We start from the raw sequence: 15,335 nt of genomic DNA, 5'->3' as shown, positions 1-15,335 counted from the left end.
TAACCATCTGTCCCTGATATTCAATTGCATTATCATCGCTGAATCCCCCACTGTCAACATCCTGGGGGTTATCATTGACCAGAAACTTAACTGGACCAACCACATAAATACTGTGGCTACAAGAGCAGGTCAGAGGTTGTGAATTATGCAGTGAGTAACCCACCTCCTGACTCCCCCAAAGCCTGCCCACCATCTATAAGACAAGTCAGGAGTGTGATGGAATACTCTCCACTTGCCTGGATGGGTGCACCTCCAACAACACTCAAGAAGCTCGACACCATCCAGGACAAAGCAGTCTGCTTGATTGGCACCCATCCACCACCTTCAACATTCACTCCCTCCACCACCACTGGCTGCAATGTGTACCATATACAAGATGCACTGAGGCAACTCACCAAGGCTCCTTTGACAGTACCTTCCAAACCTGTGACCTCTACCACCTAGAAGAACAAGGGCAGCAGATGCATAGGGACACCACCACTTGCAAGATCCAATCCAAGCCACACACCATCCTGACTTGGAACTATATCACCGTTCCTTCACTGTCGCTGGGTCAAAATCCTGGAACTCTCTTCCTAACAGCACTGTGGGTGTACCTACGCCACATTGACTACAGCGATGCAAGAAGGCAGCTCACCACCACCTTCTATATGCCATCTTAAACTTTCACTCCCTCCAACACTGACGCACAGTGGCAGCAGTGTACACCATCTACAAGATGCACTGCAGCAACTCACCAAGGCTCCTTCAACAGCACCTTCCAAACCCATGACCTCTTCCACCTAGAAAGACAAGGGCAGCAGATGCGTGGGAACACCACCACCTGCGAGTTCCCCTCTAAGCCACACACCATCCAGACTTATAAATATATCGCCGTTCCTTTACTGTCGCTGGATCAAAATCCTGGAACTTCCTCCCTAACAGCACTGTGGGTGTACCCGCACCAGATGGAATGCAGCCGTTCGGGGGGGGGGGGGGGGCGGCTCACCACCGCCTTCTCAAGGGCAATTGGGGATGGGCACAAATGCTGGAGTTGCCAACGACACCCACTTCCCATGAAACGAAGGAAAAAAAACACATCGGAGAGGCGACCTGATGCATTTTGTTCCAATTTTCCTGGCCCCCCACCTCCAAGGGGCTGAAAAAACTCTGCCCTATGGCACAGTTCTTAATAACCTCTTAGTTCAAAGCCCGAATAAGCTCATCATTTAAATTCGGTTGCTTCGTTCAAAGACACAGATTTTCAGTTGCTTACTGCAAATCAGTTTCTTGCAGTTAATAGTCTAGTCTAATGTTAGCTTAGACTTTGAACAGTATTGTAGTAGTTATCTTTTATTTCAATATGGTCTGTGATGCTCTGAGTAAATCTGTGAACAACCACTGAATTCTTTTGCGTTGTTCCATAACCAGGAGTACACGTGATTCATGAGTTTTATGCTAATAGGAAGATATGCAGCTTAAACTGGCTATGGTGGTAAACGTATCACAGACTTTTCTGCTACAAATTAGTAATAAATATTTAATAAAGGCTATTAACAAATAGATGTATTATGAGCATTAAGTATGCAAATTAATTAAAATTAAGCTATTCTGGTACAAAATCCGATACTCGCCAACGTTATCGGTTGTCGTCAGAGATCTAACCTACTGGGGGAGGGCACTCTTCAACAGACTGCATTGTCACTGTAGGTGTGTGGGAAACCTGATCCTATGTACTGACACCTGCATAAGCTGGTATCTGAGACAGCTGGCTAAAAACATCACAATGCAGTAACCAGGAGAAAATGGCATCATGAAAGTGGACTCCAGCCATGGCACTGATCAGCAGGAGGACGGAGCTGATGATATTAGTTAGATCCTGCAGACCCTTAGAGATGTTGTTATGAAGCTTTCAAAAGGCAGTAGGTTATCTGGCAAAGACCATCAGGAGCTGTATTTGCCTCCTGTAGGCATGTTTAGCAGCAGAACAGCAATAGTACCTGTCCACATGAATCCACCCCAACACATTTGATGTGTTTGCCACCATAGCCAGTTAAGGATGCTCATCTATTTTCCAGCCACAGATAGTGTCAGATATTTCAAGGAGCATCAGCCTCAGGGAAGAAAGGAGCAAGAGCTCCCAGGTTTTCAGATGCATCTATGCAGGCGTTTCTGGCTGAAATCAATACTAGAAGACAGAGACTGGAATACTAAAGAAGTTGAAGCGCTTGTCAAGAGGAAGAAGAAGGCTTATGTTAGGATGAGACGTGAAGGCTCAGTTAGGGCGCTTGAGAGTTACAAGCTAGCCAGGAAGGATCTAAAGGGAGAGATAAGAAGAGCAAGGAGAGGACACGAGAAGTCATTGGCGGATAGGATCAAGGAAAACCCTAAGGCTTTCTATAGGTATATCAGGAATAAAAGAATGACTAGAGTTAGATTAGGGCCAATCAAGGATAGTAGTGGGAAGTTGTGTGTGGAATCAGAGGAGATAGAGAAAGCGTTAAATGAATATTTTGCGTCAGTATTTACAGTAGAGAAAGAAAATGTTGTCGAGGAGAATACTGAGATTCAGGCTACTAGGCTAGATGGGATTGAGGTTCACAAGGAGGAGGTGTTAGCAATTTTGGAAAGTGTGAAAATAGATAAGTCCCCTGGGCCAGATGTGATTTATCCTAGGATTCTCTGGGAAGCCAGGCAGGAGATTGCAGAGCCTTTGTCCTTGATCTTTATGTCGTCATTGTCGACAGGAATAGTGCCGGAGGACTGGAGGATAGCAAATGTTGTCCCCTTGTTCAAGAAGGGGAGTAGAGACAGCCCTGGTAATTATAGACCTGTGAGCCTTACTTCGGTTGTGGGTAAAATGTTGGAAAAGGTTATTGAATGGCAGAACAGGCTTGTGTGGCCAAATGGCCTATTCCTACTCCTTTTTCATATGATCTTACAATGCTAGCTCCTGGAACGAGAAAGAAATCTGGGCCAAAATCTGATTCCAAGAGGCAGATCAAGCAATAAAAGAGCACAAAGTCCAAGGATCATTTAAAAGCCTGCTGTTCCTACAGAAATACACGAGTCTGATTGTAACTGTTGTACTGTACGTTCAACCAACTTAAAATAAAACAGCTGAATGAGTCACAGACAACTTAGGGACACCACTGAACCACCCCAAAAGGCCTGACACTGGTAGCACTAAGGTACATTAGAAAAGTAATTATGCCACTGGAGTAGTAATCCAGTGACCTGGGCTACTGATCGGAAAACATGAGTTCAAATCCCATTGCAGCACCTGGGAATTTAAGTTTAATTAAATGAAATCTGGTATAAAAAAACCTGGCATCAGTAATAGTGACGATGTATAGGGCATTGGAGAGACTGCACCTAGAGTACTGTGCACAGTTTTACTCTCCTTACTTAAGGAGGGATACATTTGCATTGGAAGCAGTTCAGAGAAAGTTCACTAGGTTGATTTTTGGGATAAAGGGGGTATCTTATGAGGAAAGGTTGAGCAGGTTGGGCCTATACTCACTGGAGTTTAAAAGAATGAGAGGTGATCTTTCTGAAACATGTAAGATACTGAGGGGGTAGATGCGGAGAGGATGTAAGTACCAGTTACCAGCTGGGTCACTAATATTCTTTAGGGAAAGGAAACCCGCTTTCTTACTTGGTCTGGCCTATATGTGACTCCAGACTGAAAGCAATGTGGGTGGTTCTTAACTGCCCTCTGAAATAGCCTTGCAAACCACTCAAGTTGTCAAGAAGGCAGTTCACCACCACCTTCTCAAGGGAATTAGGGTGGGCAATAAATGCTGGCATGGCCAGCGACGCCCACATCCCACAGATGAATTTTTAAAAACCCAGTACCTCAGGCTGACACCATGACTGATTGACATCAATTCCTTTGTTGGCCATCGGAGCTGCAGCTTAGTGCAGATAATGCAGCGTCAGCTTTTCACTCTTGGATTTCTTCCACCAGGATATGAATTGGAATAACCATAATCAAATAACAATGGCAAGATTGAACAACAGAGTACATACCTGCCTGGAGAGGCCACTATTGGAGGATTAGGAAGCACATTCAATTCCTGTGGAAAGCAAACATCAAATGTTTGGTATTGGAGCAGATTCTAAAGACTGCCAACAAATGAACAACATATTCAACAATCACATCAGCATTTCAACAACTTAAGGAAAGACATAGGCCTTGAGTTTCGGCTCGATTGCGCTAGCTTTTTCATCAGAACCGTCGCAAAAAAACCGTCGCCCAGATCTCCAGTCACACCCGAAGAGGAAACTCCACCTATTACAAATACCATGCAACATGATTAGAAATATAATTATGCAACACAACTGAATCATTAATTCTGCTTTTCACATCAGGACCTTAGGATTAAATAATAGACGGAGAGACTGCCTTATGTTATCATTTTTTTGTATTATATGGAAGTTAAGGCAGTCTGCACATCTCTGTTGTGACGGTGATACAGAATATGCTCTTATAGGAACATCGGAAGATAGGAAGAGGAGTAGGCCATTCAGCCCCTCGAGCCTGTCCCACCATTCAATGAGATCACGGATGATCCGTGGCCTAACTCCGTAAACCTGCCTTTGGCCCATATCCCTAAATATCTTTGCTTAACAAAAATCTATCTATCTCAGATTTTAAATTAACAACTGCTATTTGTGGGAGAGAGTTCCAAACCTCTACCACCCTTTGTGTGAAGAAGTGCTTCCTAACATCTCTCCTGAACCGTCTGGTCCTATGTTCTATGCTCCCTAGTTTTAGAATCTCCAACCAGTGGAAATAGTTTATCTTTATCGAGCCTGTTTTTTCCTGTTAATATCTTGAAGTCTTCAATCAGATCACCCCTTAACCTTCTAAATTCTAGCGAAAACAGGCCTAATTTGTGTAATCTCTCCTCGTAACTTAACCCCTGTAGTCCAGGTATCATTCTAGTAAACCTCTTCTTGCCTGGTCAGAGGGGATGGTAGAAAGAAAGATTTGCAGTTCTCTGGTGCCTTTCACAATCTCAGGATGTCCCAAAGCTCTTTACAGCCAACGAAATACTTCGGAAGGAAGGTCAGTGTTGTAATTATCTTCAGGGCATAGAAGGAGGCCATTCGTAATGTAGGAAATATGGCAGCCAATTCACACACAGCAAAAAAGCTCACAAACAGCAATGAGATTTATGAGCAGATAAATATTGAAAGATAAAAACTAGCGAGGATGGCACCTTCAACAGTGCAGCATTCCCTCAACACTGCACTGGGAATGTCAGCCTAGATTTTGGGCTCAGGTTTCTGGATTGGGACTTGAACCCATTGCCTTCTGACTCAGAGGCAAGAAAACTACCCAATCAGCCACAGCTAACACCAGGACTCAAACACTTCCAGCGACACTCTGAGTCTAGCTATGTCTTTAGCTCCGCCAATAGCAGGTGAGCAGATTATTTTAAACATTTTTCTCTCTTGAATTAAGAAATTCCCCCCTCCCCCAAGGATTTGTTTTAAATTGACCCATTACTTACGAACATACAAATTGGCAGCAGGAGTAGGCCACTCGACCCCTCGAGCCTGCTCCGCCATTCAATAAATTCACGGCTGAACTGATTACTCCACTTTCCCACCTACCCCCGATAACCTTCCGCCCCCTTGCTCATCAAGAATCTATCTACCTCTGCCTTAAAAATATTCAAAGACTCTGCTTCTACCGCCTTTTAAGAAAGAGAATTCCAAAGACTTACGACCTTCAGAGAAAAAATTTCTCCTCATCTCTGTCTTAAATGGGTGACCCCTTATTTTTAAACAGTGACCCCTAGTTCGGATTCTCCCACAAGGAGAAACATCCTTTCCACATCCACCCTGTCAAGACCCCTCAGGATCTTATATGTTTCAATCAAGTTGCCTCTTACTCTTCTAAACTCCAGCAGATACAAGCCTAGCCTGTCCAATCTTTCCTCCTAAGACAGCCCGCCCATTCCAGGTATTAGTCTAGTAAACCTTCTCTGTACTGCCTCCAACACATTTACATCCTTCCTTAAATAAGGAGACCAGTACTGCACACAGTACTCCAGATATGGTCTCACCAATGCCCTGTATAGCTGAACCATGACCTACTTTTGTATTCAATTCCCCTCACGATAAACGATAACATTCTATTAGCTTTCCTAATTACGTGTTGTACCTACATACTAACCTTTTGCGATTCATGCACTTGGACACCCAGATCCCTCTGCATCTCAGAGCTCTGCAATCTCTCACCATTTAGATAATATGCTTCTTTTTTATTCTTCCTGCCAAAGTGGACAGTTTCACATTTTCCCACATTATACTCATTTGCCAGGTCTTCACCCACTCACTTAACTTATCTATATCCCTTTGTAGCCCCCTTATGTCCTCTTCACAAGTTACTTTCTTACCTATCTTTGTGTCATCAGCAAATTTAGCAACCATACCTTCGGTCCCTTCCTCTAAGTCATTTATATAAATTGTAAAAAGTTGAGGTCCCAGCAGTGATCCCTGCCGTCTTTACCTGGTCTGGCCTACATGTGACTCCAGACCGAAAGCAATGTGGTTGACTCTTAACTGCCCTCTGAGATGGCCTAGCAAACCACTCAGTTGTCAAGGGCAATTAGGAATGGGAAGTCAATGCTGGCCTTGCCAGCAACATCCATATCCTATGAAAGAATTTTTTAAAATTCGCTGTACTGCCTGCAATGCAAGTATATCCTTCCTTAAATATGGAGACCAAAATTGTGCACAGCACTCCAGGTGTGGTCTCACCAAAGCCCTGAACAACTGTAGCAAGACTTTTTTTATTCTTGTACTCCAATCCCCTTGCAATAAAGGCCAACATGCCATTTGTCTTGCTAACTGCTTGCTGTACCTGCATTTTAACTTTCTGTATTCCTTGCATGAGCACACCAAAATCTCTCTGAATGTCAACATTTACAAGTTTCACGCCTTTTAAACAATATTCTGCTTTTCTATTCTTATGACCAAAGTGAATAACCTCACACTTTCCCACATTATACTCCATCTGTCACCTTGTTGCCCACTCACCTAACCTGCCTACATCTCTTTCCAGCCTCTCTGTGTCCTCTCGCAACTTGCATTTCCACCTACCTTTGATTCATCAGCAAATTTAGATAACATTACTCTCTGTGTCTTCATCTAAGTCATTAATATAGATTATAAATGGCTGAGGCCCCAGCACTGATCCTTGCAGCGCTCCACTAGTCACAGCCTGTCAATTTGAGAATGCTCCATTTATGCCTACTCTTTGTTTCCTGGAGGTACTGGTCAGTGTGCATCTGGGCTGAGTGGCACTGGTCAGTGTGTTGTCTGGGCTGAGTGGCACTGGTCAGTGTGTTGTCTGGGCTGAGTGGCACTGGTCAGTGTGTGTCTGTCAGAGTTCTGCTGGTGCAGGTCACTGACCTGAAATGTTAACTCTGTTTCTCTCTTCCCGGATGCTGCCAGGCCTGCTGAGTATTTCCAGCATTTTCTCCTGAAATGAAGGCTGATTTTGGAACTGACACTGGACTCAGAGATGCAAAGGGCCAAAACCTAAACGATTTCACCCTGAAGAGTATCTGGGGCACAATATCAGGCATTTTAATGGACCATTTTCTTTTTCAGCTTTCACAGCAGTTCAGGCTTCAGGTTTCAAGCAGAACGTGTCATCGACAAACTAGAAATGTACAGTTTGGAAGTAGTTAACAATTACCCAACTTCCAGTTAGCTATTTAAATTGTTAAATTTAGTTTTGTGATACTCTGCTTCTATAAAGTAACAAAGAATTTGATTACAATTAGGGGGAAGATGGGGGTTCAGTGATAATGTCACTAAACTAGTTATCCAGAGACCCAGGTTAATTCCCTGGGGACACAGGTTCAAATCCCACCCCAGCAGGAATATAAATTCAATTAATTAATAAAAATCTGGATTGAAAGATACTTTCAGTAATGGTGCCATGAAACTGTCAGAAATTGTCAGAAAAACCCATCTGGTTCACTAATGCCCTTTAGGGAAGAATATCTGCCGTGTTTACCTGGTCTGGCCTACTTGTGACTCCAGACCCACAGCAATGTGGTTGACTCTTACATGCCCTCTGAGATGGCCCAGGAGGTCACTCAGTTGAAGGGCAAATTAGGGATGGGCAACAAATTCTGGCCTTGCCAGTGATGCCCACATCCCATGAAAGAATAAAAAATGGATGGGCAAGAGAAGAATGCAAATATTAAAAATGTTAATATGAGTAAAGTCCTTTTTTGATTCATTTCATTGGAATGCAGGCATCGCTGGCTATGCCAGTATTTGTTGCCCATCCCTAATTGCCCGTGAGAAGGTGCTAGTGAGCTACCTTCTTGAACCGCTGCAGTCCAGGTGGGGCAGGTGCACCCACAGTGCTGTTAGGAAGGGAGTTCCAGGATTTTGACTCAGCAACAGTGAAGGAACGGCGATACAGTTCCAAGTCAGGATGGTGTGTGACTTGGAGGGGAACTTGCAGGTGGTGGTGTTCCCATGCATCTACTGCCCTTGTCCTTCTCGGTGGAAGAATTTGCAAGTTTGGAAGGTGCTGTCGAAGGAGACGTGGTGAGTTGCTGCAGTGCATCTTATATCTTGTATACACACTGCTGCCACTGTGTATCAGTGGTGGAGGGAGTGAATATTTAAGGTGGTGGATGGTGTGTTGATCAAGCAGGCTGCTTTGTCCTGGATGGTGTTGAACTTCCTGAGTGTTGTTGGAGCAGGCAAGTAGTGAGTATTCCATCACACTCCTGACTTGTGTATCTTGTAGATGGTGGACAGGCTTTGGGGAATCAGGAGGTGAGTTACTCGCTGCACAATTCCCAGCCTCTGACCTGCTCTTGCAGCCACAGTATTTGTGTGGCTGCTCTGGTCTAGTTTCTGATCCCAGGATGTTGATAGTGGGAGATTCAATGCTGAAAGTGCCATTGAATGTCAAGGGGAGATGGTCAGATTCTCTCTTGTTGGAGACTTTGCCTGGCACGAATGATACTTGCCACTTATCAGCCCAAGCCTGAATGTTGTCGAAGTCTTGCTTCGTATGGGCACAGACTGCTTCAGTATCTGAATTGTTGCGAATGATGCTCAACATTCTACAATCAGCGAACATCCCCACTTGACCTTATGCTGGAGGGAAGGTCATCGAAGAAGCAGCTGAAGATGGTTGGGCCTAGGACACTACCCTGAGGAAGTCCTGCAGTGATGTTCTTGGGCTTAGATGATTGGCCTCCAACAACCATAACCATCTTCCTTTGCGCTAGCTATGACTCCAACCAGTGGAAAGTTTTCCCACTGATTCCTGTTGACTCCAGTTTTGCTCGGGCTCCTTGATTTCACACTTGGTCAAATGCTGCCTTGCTATCCAGGGCAATCACTCTCCCCTCACCTCTTGAGTTTAGCTCTTTTACCCATATTTGAACCAAGGCTGTAATGAGGTCAGGAGCTGAGTGGCCCTGGCGGAACCCAAACTGGACATCAGTGAGCAGGTTATTGCTGTTTAAGTGGGGCTTGATACTTGATACAACCCCTTCCATCAGTTAGCTTATGATCGAGAGTAGACTGATGGGGCAGTAATTTGCCGGATTGGATTTGTCCTGCTTTTTGTGGACAGGACATACCTGGGCAATTTTCCACATTGTCGGGTAGATAGATTCTGTAGCTGTACTGGAATAGCTTGGCTAAGGGCCAATTAACCATAATGGGTTAATTACCCTGTTGAAGAAATGTCTTTTGATAATAACAAAGTTACTGCAGTGAAGTATGTAACATAAGCCTCAATTTAAGGAGGCTTCCTGTCTTATGAAATTCTAGAACTGAAAATAAACTGCTGAAAGGAAAAAAAAAATTGCAGCTTTGAATCTTGGAATTTTATACCATTGTTCTGACAAAGTCTCAAATTTCTTCATGACAAGGGACTGCATGAGAAAATCAGTTTGTGAACTACACTTCAAAAAATACCATCTCCTTTTAATTTGCATCAGCATCCATTCTGCCATTTAATATCTCCTGTCTCCCACCCTATCACAGGCCTTTTCTGTTTTTTCCTCCCCTGCCCCTTTCCCCTACCTCTGTATTTGCTTAAAAGCTGTTACCTCTCCAACGTTTTCCAGTTCTGGTGAAAGGTCATCGACCTGAAAAGTTAACTCTGTTCATCTTTCCACAGGCGCCACCTCTCCTGCTGAGGTATTTTCAGAACTTCCTGTTTTTATTTCAGATTTCCAGCATCCGCATACATCTTACATTGGTGACTTCTGGTTCTTGACCTTCTGCTAACGGGATAAAAGCAAAATGCTGCGGATACTGGAAATCTGAAATAAAAAACAGGAAGTGCTGAATATTTCCACCACTTTCTGTTTTTATTTATGTTCATGGGAACAGTTTCTCCCCATTTACACTACCTCGTGATTCTGAAAACAAACCTCCAGAAATACATCCATCTACAGTTGGGAACCCCAGTGCTAGTGCTTGAGGCAGGAACGATGTCAACATTCGGGAAAAGACCAGATAGGGGAATGAGAAATCAGGCACAAGGAGATACAGGTACAGGACGGATGAGCGTGATTAGCTTGCATACAGAATGTATGTATAGAGAAATTCTATGCATCACTATGTAATACAGAAGTACAGAATTGACGGAAAGGAAAAGACAAGTTGATCCCATCAAGCCTGCTCCACACTCATGATGGTTGAAGCATCATGTCTAAACACTTCCCCTCCTCCCCATTAGGATTGCCAACTTTCCAGAATTGTCTGGAGACTGCAGGAATTAAAGAATAATCACCTGGACACAGCTGCAAGCAACTCTGGGAGAAAAATCATGAATATTAAAGAAAAAGTCACTTTCATAGAGTCATTACGGTACAGGATGAGTCCATGCCAGCTCTCTGTAGACCCCCAAAGGTAATGATGTCTGGATTATTACCAGATCCATGAGCAAATTGGCATAGGGTAAATAGGATTTTACGTGGGGTGGCGGCACCCACACCCCAGGAACGAACTTTTAAATAAAGAGGGTTGACTGCGTGGTTCAAAGATTGGTATAGGCAAAGTGGGTTTCAGTTCATGGGGTATAAAAACAAGAAATGCTGGAGATACTCAGCTGGTCTGGCAGCATCTGTGGAGAGAGAAGCAGAGTTAACTTTTAGGTCAGTGACCCTTCATCAGAACTGGCAAATATTAGAAATGTGAAAGGGTTTAGGCAGGTAAAGCGGGGGTGGGGCAAGAGATAACAAAACAGAAGGTGTTGATCGGACAAGGTCACAGAGAATAACTCATCAGAACATCATGGAGCAAAGGTAAACAGTATGTTATTGGTGTGGTGAAAGACAAAGCGTTAGTGCAGAGAGGGTGTGAACTGACTGTAAAATGAACAGCCCTGGCTCCAAGCACAAACATTAAAAAAAACAGTGGGTAGGCACAGTAGAAACAAACTAAACAAACTAAAATAAAATAAAAAATAACTAAAAATAAAAAGGGGGGCCCGTCATGCTCTGAAATTATTAAACTCAATGTTCAGTCCGACAGGCTGTAGCGTGCCTAATGGGTAAATGAGATGCTGTTCCTCGAGCTAGTGTTGATGTTCGCTGGAACACTGCAGCAAGCCCAGGACAGAGATGTGAGCATGAGAGCAGGGGGGAGTGTTGAAATGGCCAGCAACCGGAAGTTCAGGGTCCTGCTTGCGGACTGAGCAGAGGTGTTCCGCAAAGCGGTCACCCAGTCTGCGTTTGGTCTCCCCAATGTAGAGGAGACCACATTGTGAGCAGTGAATACAGTATACTACATTGAAAGAAGTACAAGTAAATCGCTGCTTCACCTGAAAGGAGTGTTTAGGGCCTTGGATAGTGAGGAGAGAGGAGGTAAATGGGCAGGTATTATACCTCCTGCGATTGCCTGGGAAGGTGCCGTGAGAAGGGGACGAGGTAGTGGGGTTAATGGAGGAGTGGACGAGGGTGTCACGAAGGGAATGAGCCCTTCAGAATGCTGACAGGGGAAGGAAGGAGAAGATGCGTTTGGCAGTGGCCTCACGCTGGATGTGGCAGAAGTGGCAGAGGATGATCCTTTGGATCTGGAGACTGGTGGGGTGGAAGGTGAGGACAAGGGGAACCCTGTCGCGGTTCTGGGAGGGAGGGGAAGGGGTGAGGGTAGAGGTGTGGGTAATAGGCCGGACATGACCGAGGGCCCTGTCAACCACAGTGGGGGGGAATCCTAGGTTGAGGAAAAAGGAAGACATATCAGAAGTGCTATCATGGAAGGTAGCATCATCAGAGCAGATGCGTCGGAGGCTCAGATACTGGCAAAATGGAATGGAGTCCTTACAGGAGGCAGGGTGTGAAGAAGTGTAGTCAAGGTAGCTGTGGGAGTTGCTGGGCTTATAATGAATATTAGTAGACAGCCTATCACCAGAGATGGAGACAGAGAAGTCGAGGAAGGGAAGGGAAGTGTCGGAGATGGACCATGTAAAGGTGAGAGAATGGTGGAAATTGGAAGCAAAGTTGATAAAGTTTTCCAGTTCCGGGCGGGAGCAGGAAACGGCACCGATGCAGTCATCAATGTACTGGAAAAAGAGTTGGGGGAGGGGGCCCGAGTAGGACGGGAACAAGGAATGTTCGACATATCCCACAAAAAGCCAGCATAACTAGGACCCAGACCATGCGGGTACCCATGGTCCATCTCTGGTGAAGCCGAAAGACTTGCAGGTTGATAGGTAAATTGGCCAGTATAAATTGTCACTAGTATAGGTAGGTGGTAGGGAAATATAGGGACAGATGGGGATGTTTGGTAGGAATATGGGATTAGTGTAGGATTAGTATAAATGGGTGGTTGCTGGTCGGCACAGACTCGGTGGGCCGAAGGGCCTGTTTCAGTGCTGTATCTCTAATCTAATCTAATCTAATGTACTCACCATAGCAACACCTTTTACTTGAAGGAAGTGAGTGGAGTTGAAGGAGAAGTTGTTCAATATGAGAATTCAATGTTTTTGTTCAAGGTTCTTCCCCTCCCTTCCCTTGTCAGCATTCTGAAGGGATCGTTCCCTTCGTGACACCCTGGTCCACTCCTCCATTAATCCCACCACCTCGTCCCCTTCCCACGGCACCTTCCCCTGCAATCGCAGCAGATGTAATACCTGCCCATTTACCTCCTCTCTCCTCACTATCCCAGGCCCCAAACACTCCTTTCAGGTGAAGCAGTGATTTACTTGTACTTCTTTCAACGTAGTATACTGTATTCGCTGCTCACAATGTGGTCTCCTCTACATTGGGGAGACCAAACGTAGATTGGGTGACTGCTTTGCAGAACACCTCCACTCAGTCTGAAAACATGACCCTGAGCTTCTGGTTGCTCACCATTTCAACATTCCCCCCCGCTCTCATGCTCACATCTCGGTCCTGGGCTTGCTGCAGTGTTCCAGCGAACATCAACGCAAGGTCGAGGAACAGCATCTCATTTACCCATTAGGCACACTACAGCCTGCCGGACTGAAAATTGAGTTCAATAATTTCAGAATATGACGGGCCCCCCTTTTTAGTTTTATTTTCTTTTTTCTTTGTTTATTTTATATAGTTTGTTTAGTTTGTTTCTACTGTGCCTATCCATGGTTTTTTTTAATGTTTGTGCTTGGAGCCAGGGCTGTTCATTTTACAGTCAATTAACACCCTCTCTGCACTAATGCTTTGTCTTTCAGCACACCATTAACATACCGTTTGCCTTTGTTCCATGATCTTCTGGTCAGTTATTCTCTGTGACCTTGTCCTATCAACACTTTCTGTTTTGTTATCTCTTGCCCTCCCCCCTTTACTTGCTTAAAACCTTTTACATTTCTAATATTTGCCAGTTCTGATGAAGGGTCACTGACCTGAAACGTTAACTGCGTTTCTCTCTCCACAGATGCTGCCAGACCTGCTGAGCATTTCCAGCTTTTCTTGTTTTTATTTCAGATTTCCAGAATTTGCAGTATTTTGCTTTTATTTCAGTTCATGGGGCACTGGCACCAATACTGGGGAAAGAGGGAGCTGGACCATTGGGATGGCCTTCACCTGAACCATGCTGGGACCAGTGTCCCGGCAAATCACAAAACTAGGGCAGTAAAGAGGGCTTTAAACTCATTAGTGGAAGGGAGGGTTCACCTGAGGGGAGATTTGGAAAGTTAAAGACAAAGGACAAGGAAATAGTGCAGGGTAATGATACAGGTTATGAGAACCAGAGGGTGACAGGAAGGAACAGAGTGTAATAACATAAGAGTGCACCAGCAAATAAGGTCAGAGAAGGGAAAAATGGTAAGAAGACAGCATTAAAGACTCTATATCTGAATGCTCGCAACATTTGTAGTGATTGATAGCACAAATAGAAATAAATGAGTATGACATGATAGCCATTACAGAGACATTGTTGCAAGGTGACCAAGGCTGGAACCTGAATATTCAAGGATATTTAACATTTCAGAAGAACAGACAGAAAGAAAAAGGAGGTGGGGTAGCACTGTTCATAAAGGATGAGATCAGTACAATAGTGAGCAAGGATCTTGGTTCAGAAGATCAAGATATAGAATCAGTTTAGGTGGAGATAAGAAACAGCAAAGGAAAGAAGTCACTGGTGGGAGTAGTTTATAGGCCCCCTAACAGTAGCTACACTGTAGGACAGAATATAAATCAAGAAATAATGGGGTCTTGCAAGAAATGTATGGCAATAATCGTGGGTAATTTTAATCTTCATATTGATTGCACAAATCAAATTGTCAAAGGTAGCCTGGAGGATGAGTTCATCGAGCGTATTGGAGACATCTTGGAACAATACGTTCTAGAACCTAACAGGGACCAGGCAATGTGAATGAGACAGGATTAATTAAAGACTTCAAAGTAAAAGATCTTCCAGCCAAGAGTGATCATAACATGATAAATTTCACATTCAGTTCGAGGGTAAGAAATGTGGGTCTGAAACTAGTGTCTCAAACATAAATAAAGACAAAGTTGGCTAAAGTGGACTGGGAAAATAGATTAAAAGGAAAGACAGTAGAGAAGCAATGGCAGACATTTAAGGAGATATTTTAGAACTTTCAACAAAGATACTTTCCATTGAGGAAGACTCTACCAGAAGGATGCACCATCCATGGCTAATTTAAGGAAGTTAAGGTTGGTATCAAATTGAAAGTAAAGGTGTACAATACTGCAAAGATTAGTGGTAGGCCAGAATATTGGGAACATTTTACAAACCAGCAAAGGGTGATTAAAAAGTAATAAAGAGGGAGAAATTGGAGTATGAGAGAAAACTAGCAAAAAATATAAAAAGACAGTAAAAGTTTCCACAAATATATAAAAAGGTTAAGAGTAACTAAAGTG

At 44.1% G+C, this 15,335-nt stretch overlaps 1 protein-coding gene across 1 annotated transcript in view; it reads right to left on the bottom strand.

The window, feature by feature from the left end:
• sh3bp2 (SH3-domain binding protein 2) overlaps positions 1-15,335 on the bottom strand; it is a 170,172-nt gene that overhangs the window by 117,296 nt on the left and 37,541 nt on the right. Inside the window, exon 2 of the mRNA XM_068029233.1 lies at positions 4,012-4,058. The gene's annotated coding sequence lies outside the window, so the exon portion shown is untranslated. The remainder of the gene's footprint in view (positions 1-4,011; positions 4,059-15,335) is intronic.

The sequence above is a fragment of the Heterodontus francisci genome, chromosome 4, assembly GCF_036365525.1.
Source record: "Heterodontus francisci isolate sHetFra1 chromosome 4, sHetFra1.hap1, whole genome shotgun sequence".
In the NCBI taxonomy this organism is placed as follows: domain Eukaryota; kingdom Metazoa; phylum Chordata; class Chondrichthyes; order Heterodontiformes; family Heterodontidae; genus Heterodontus; species Heterodontus francisci.
Note: the sequence above shows the minus strand (reverse complement) of the source record. Positions and strands in the feature narration are given on the sequence as shown.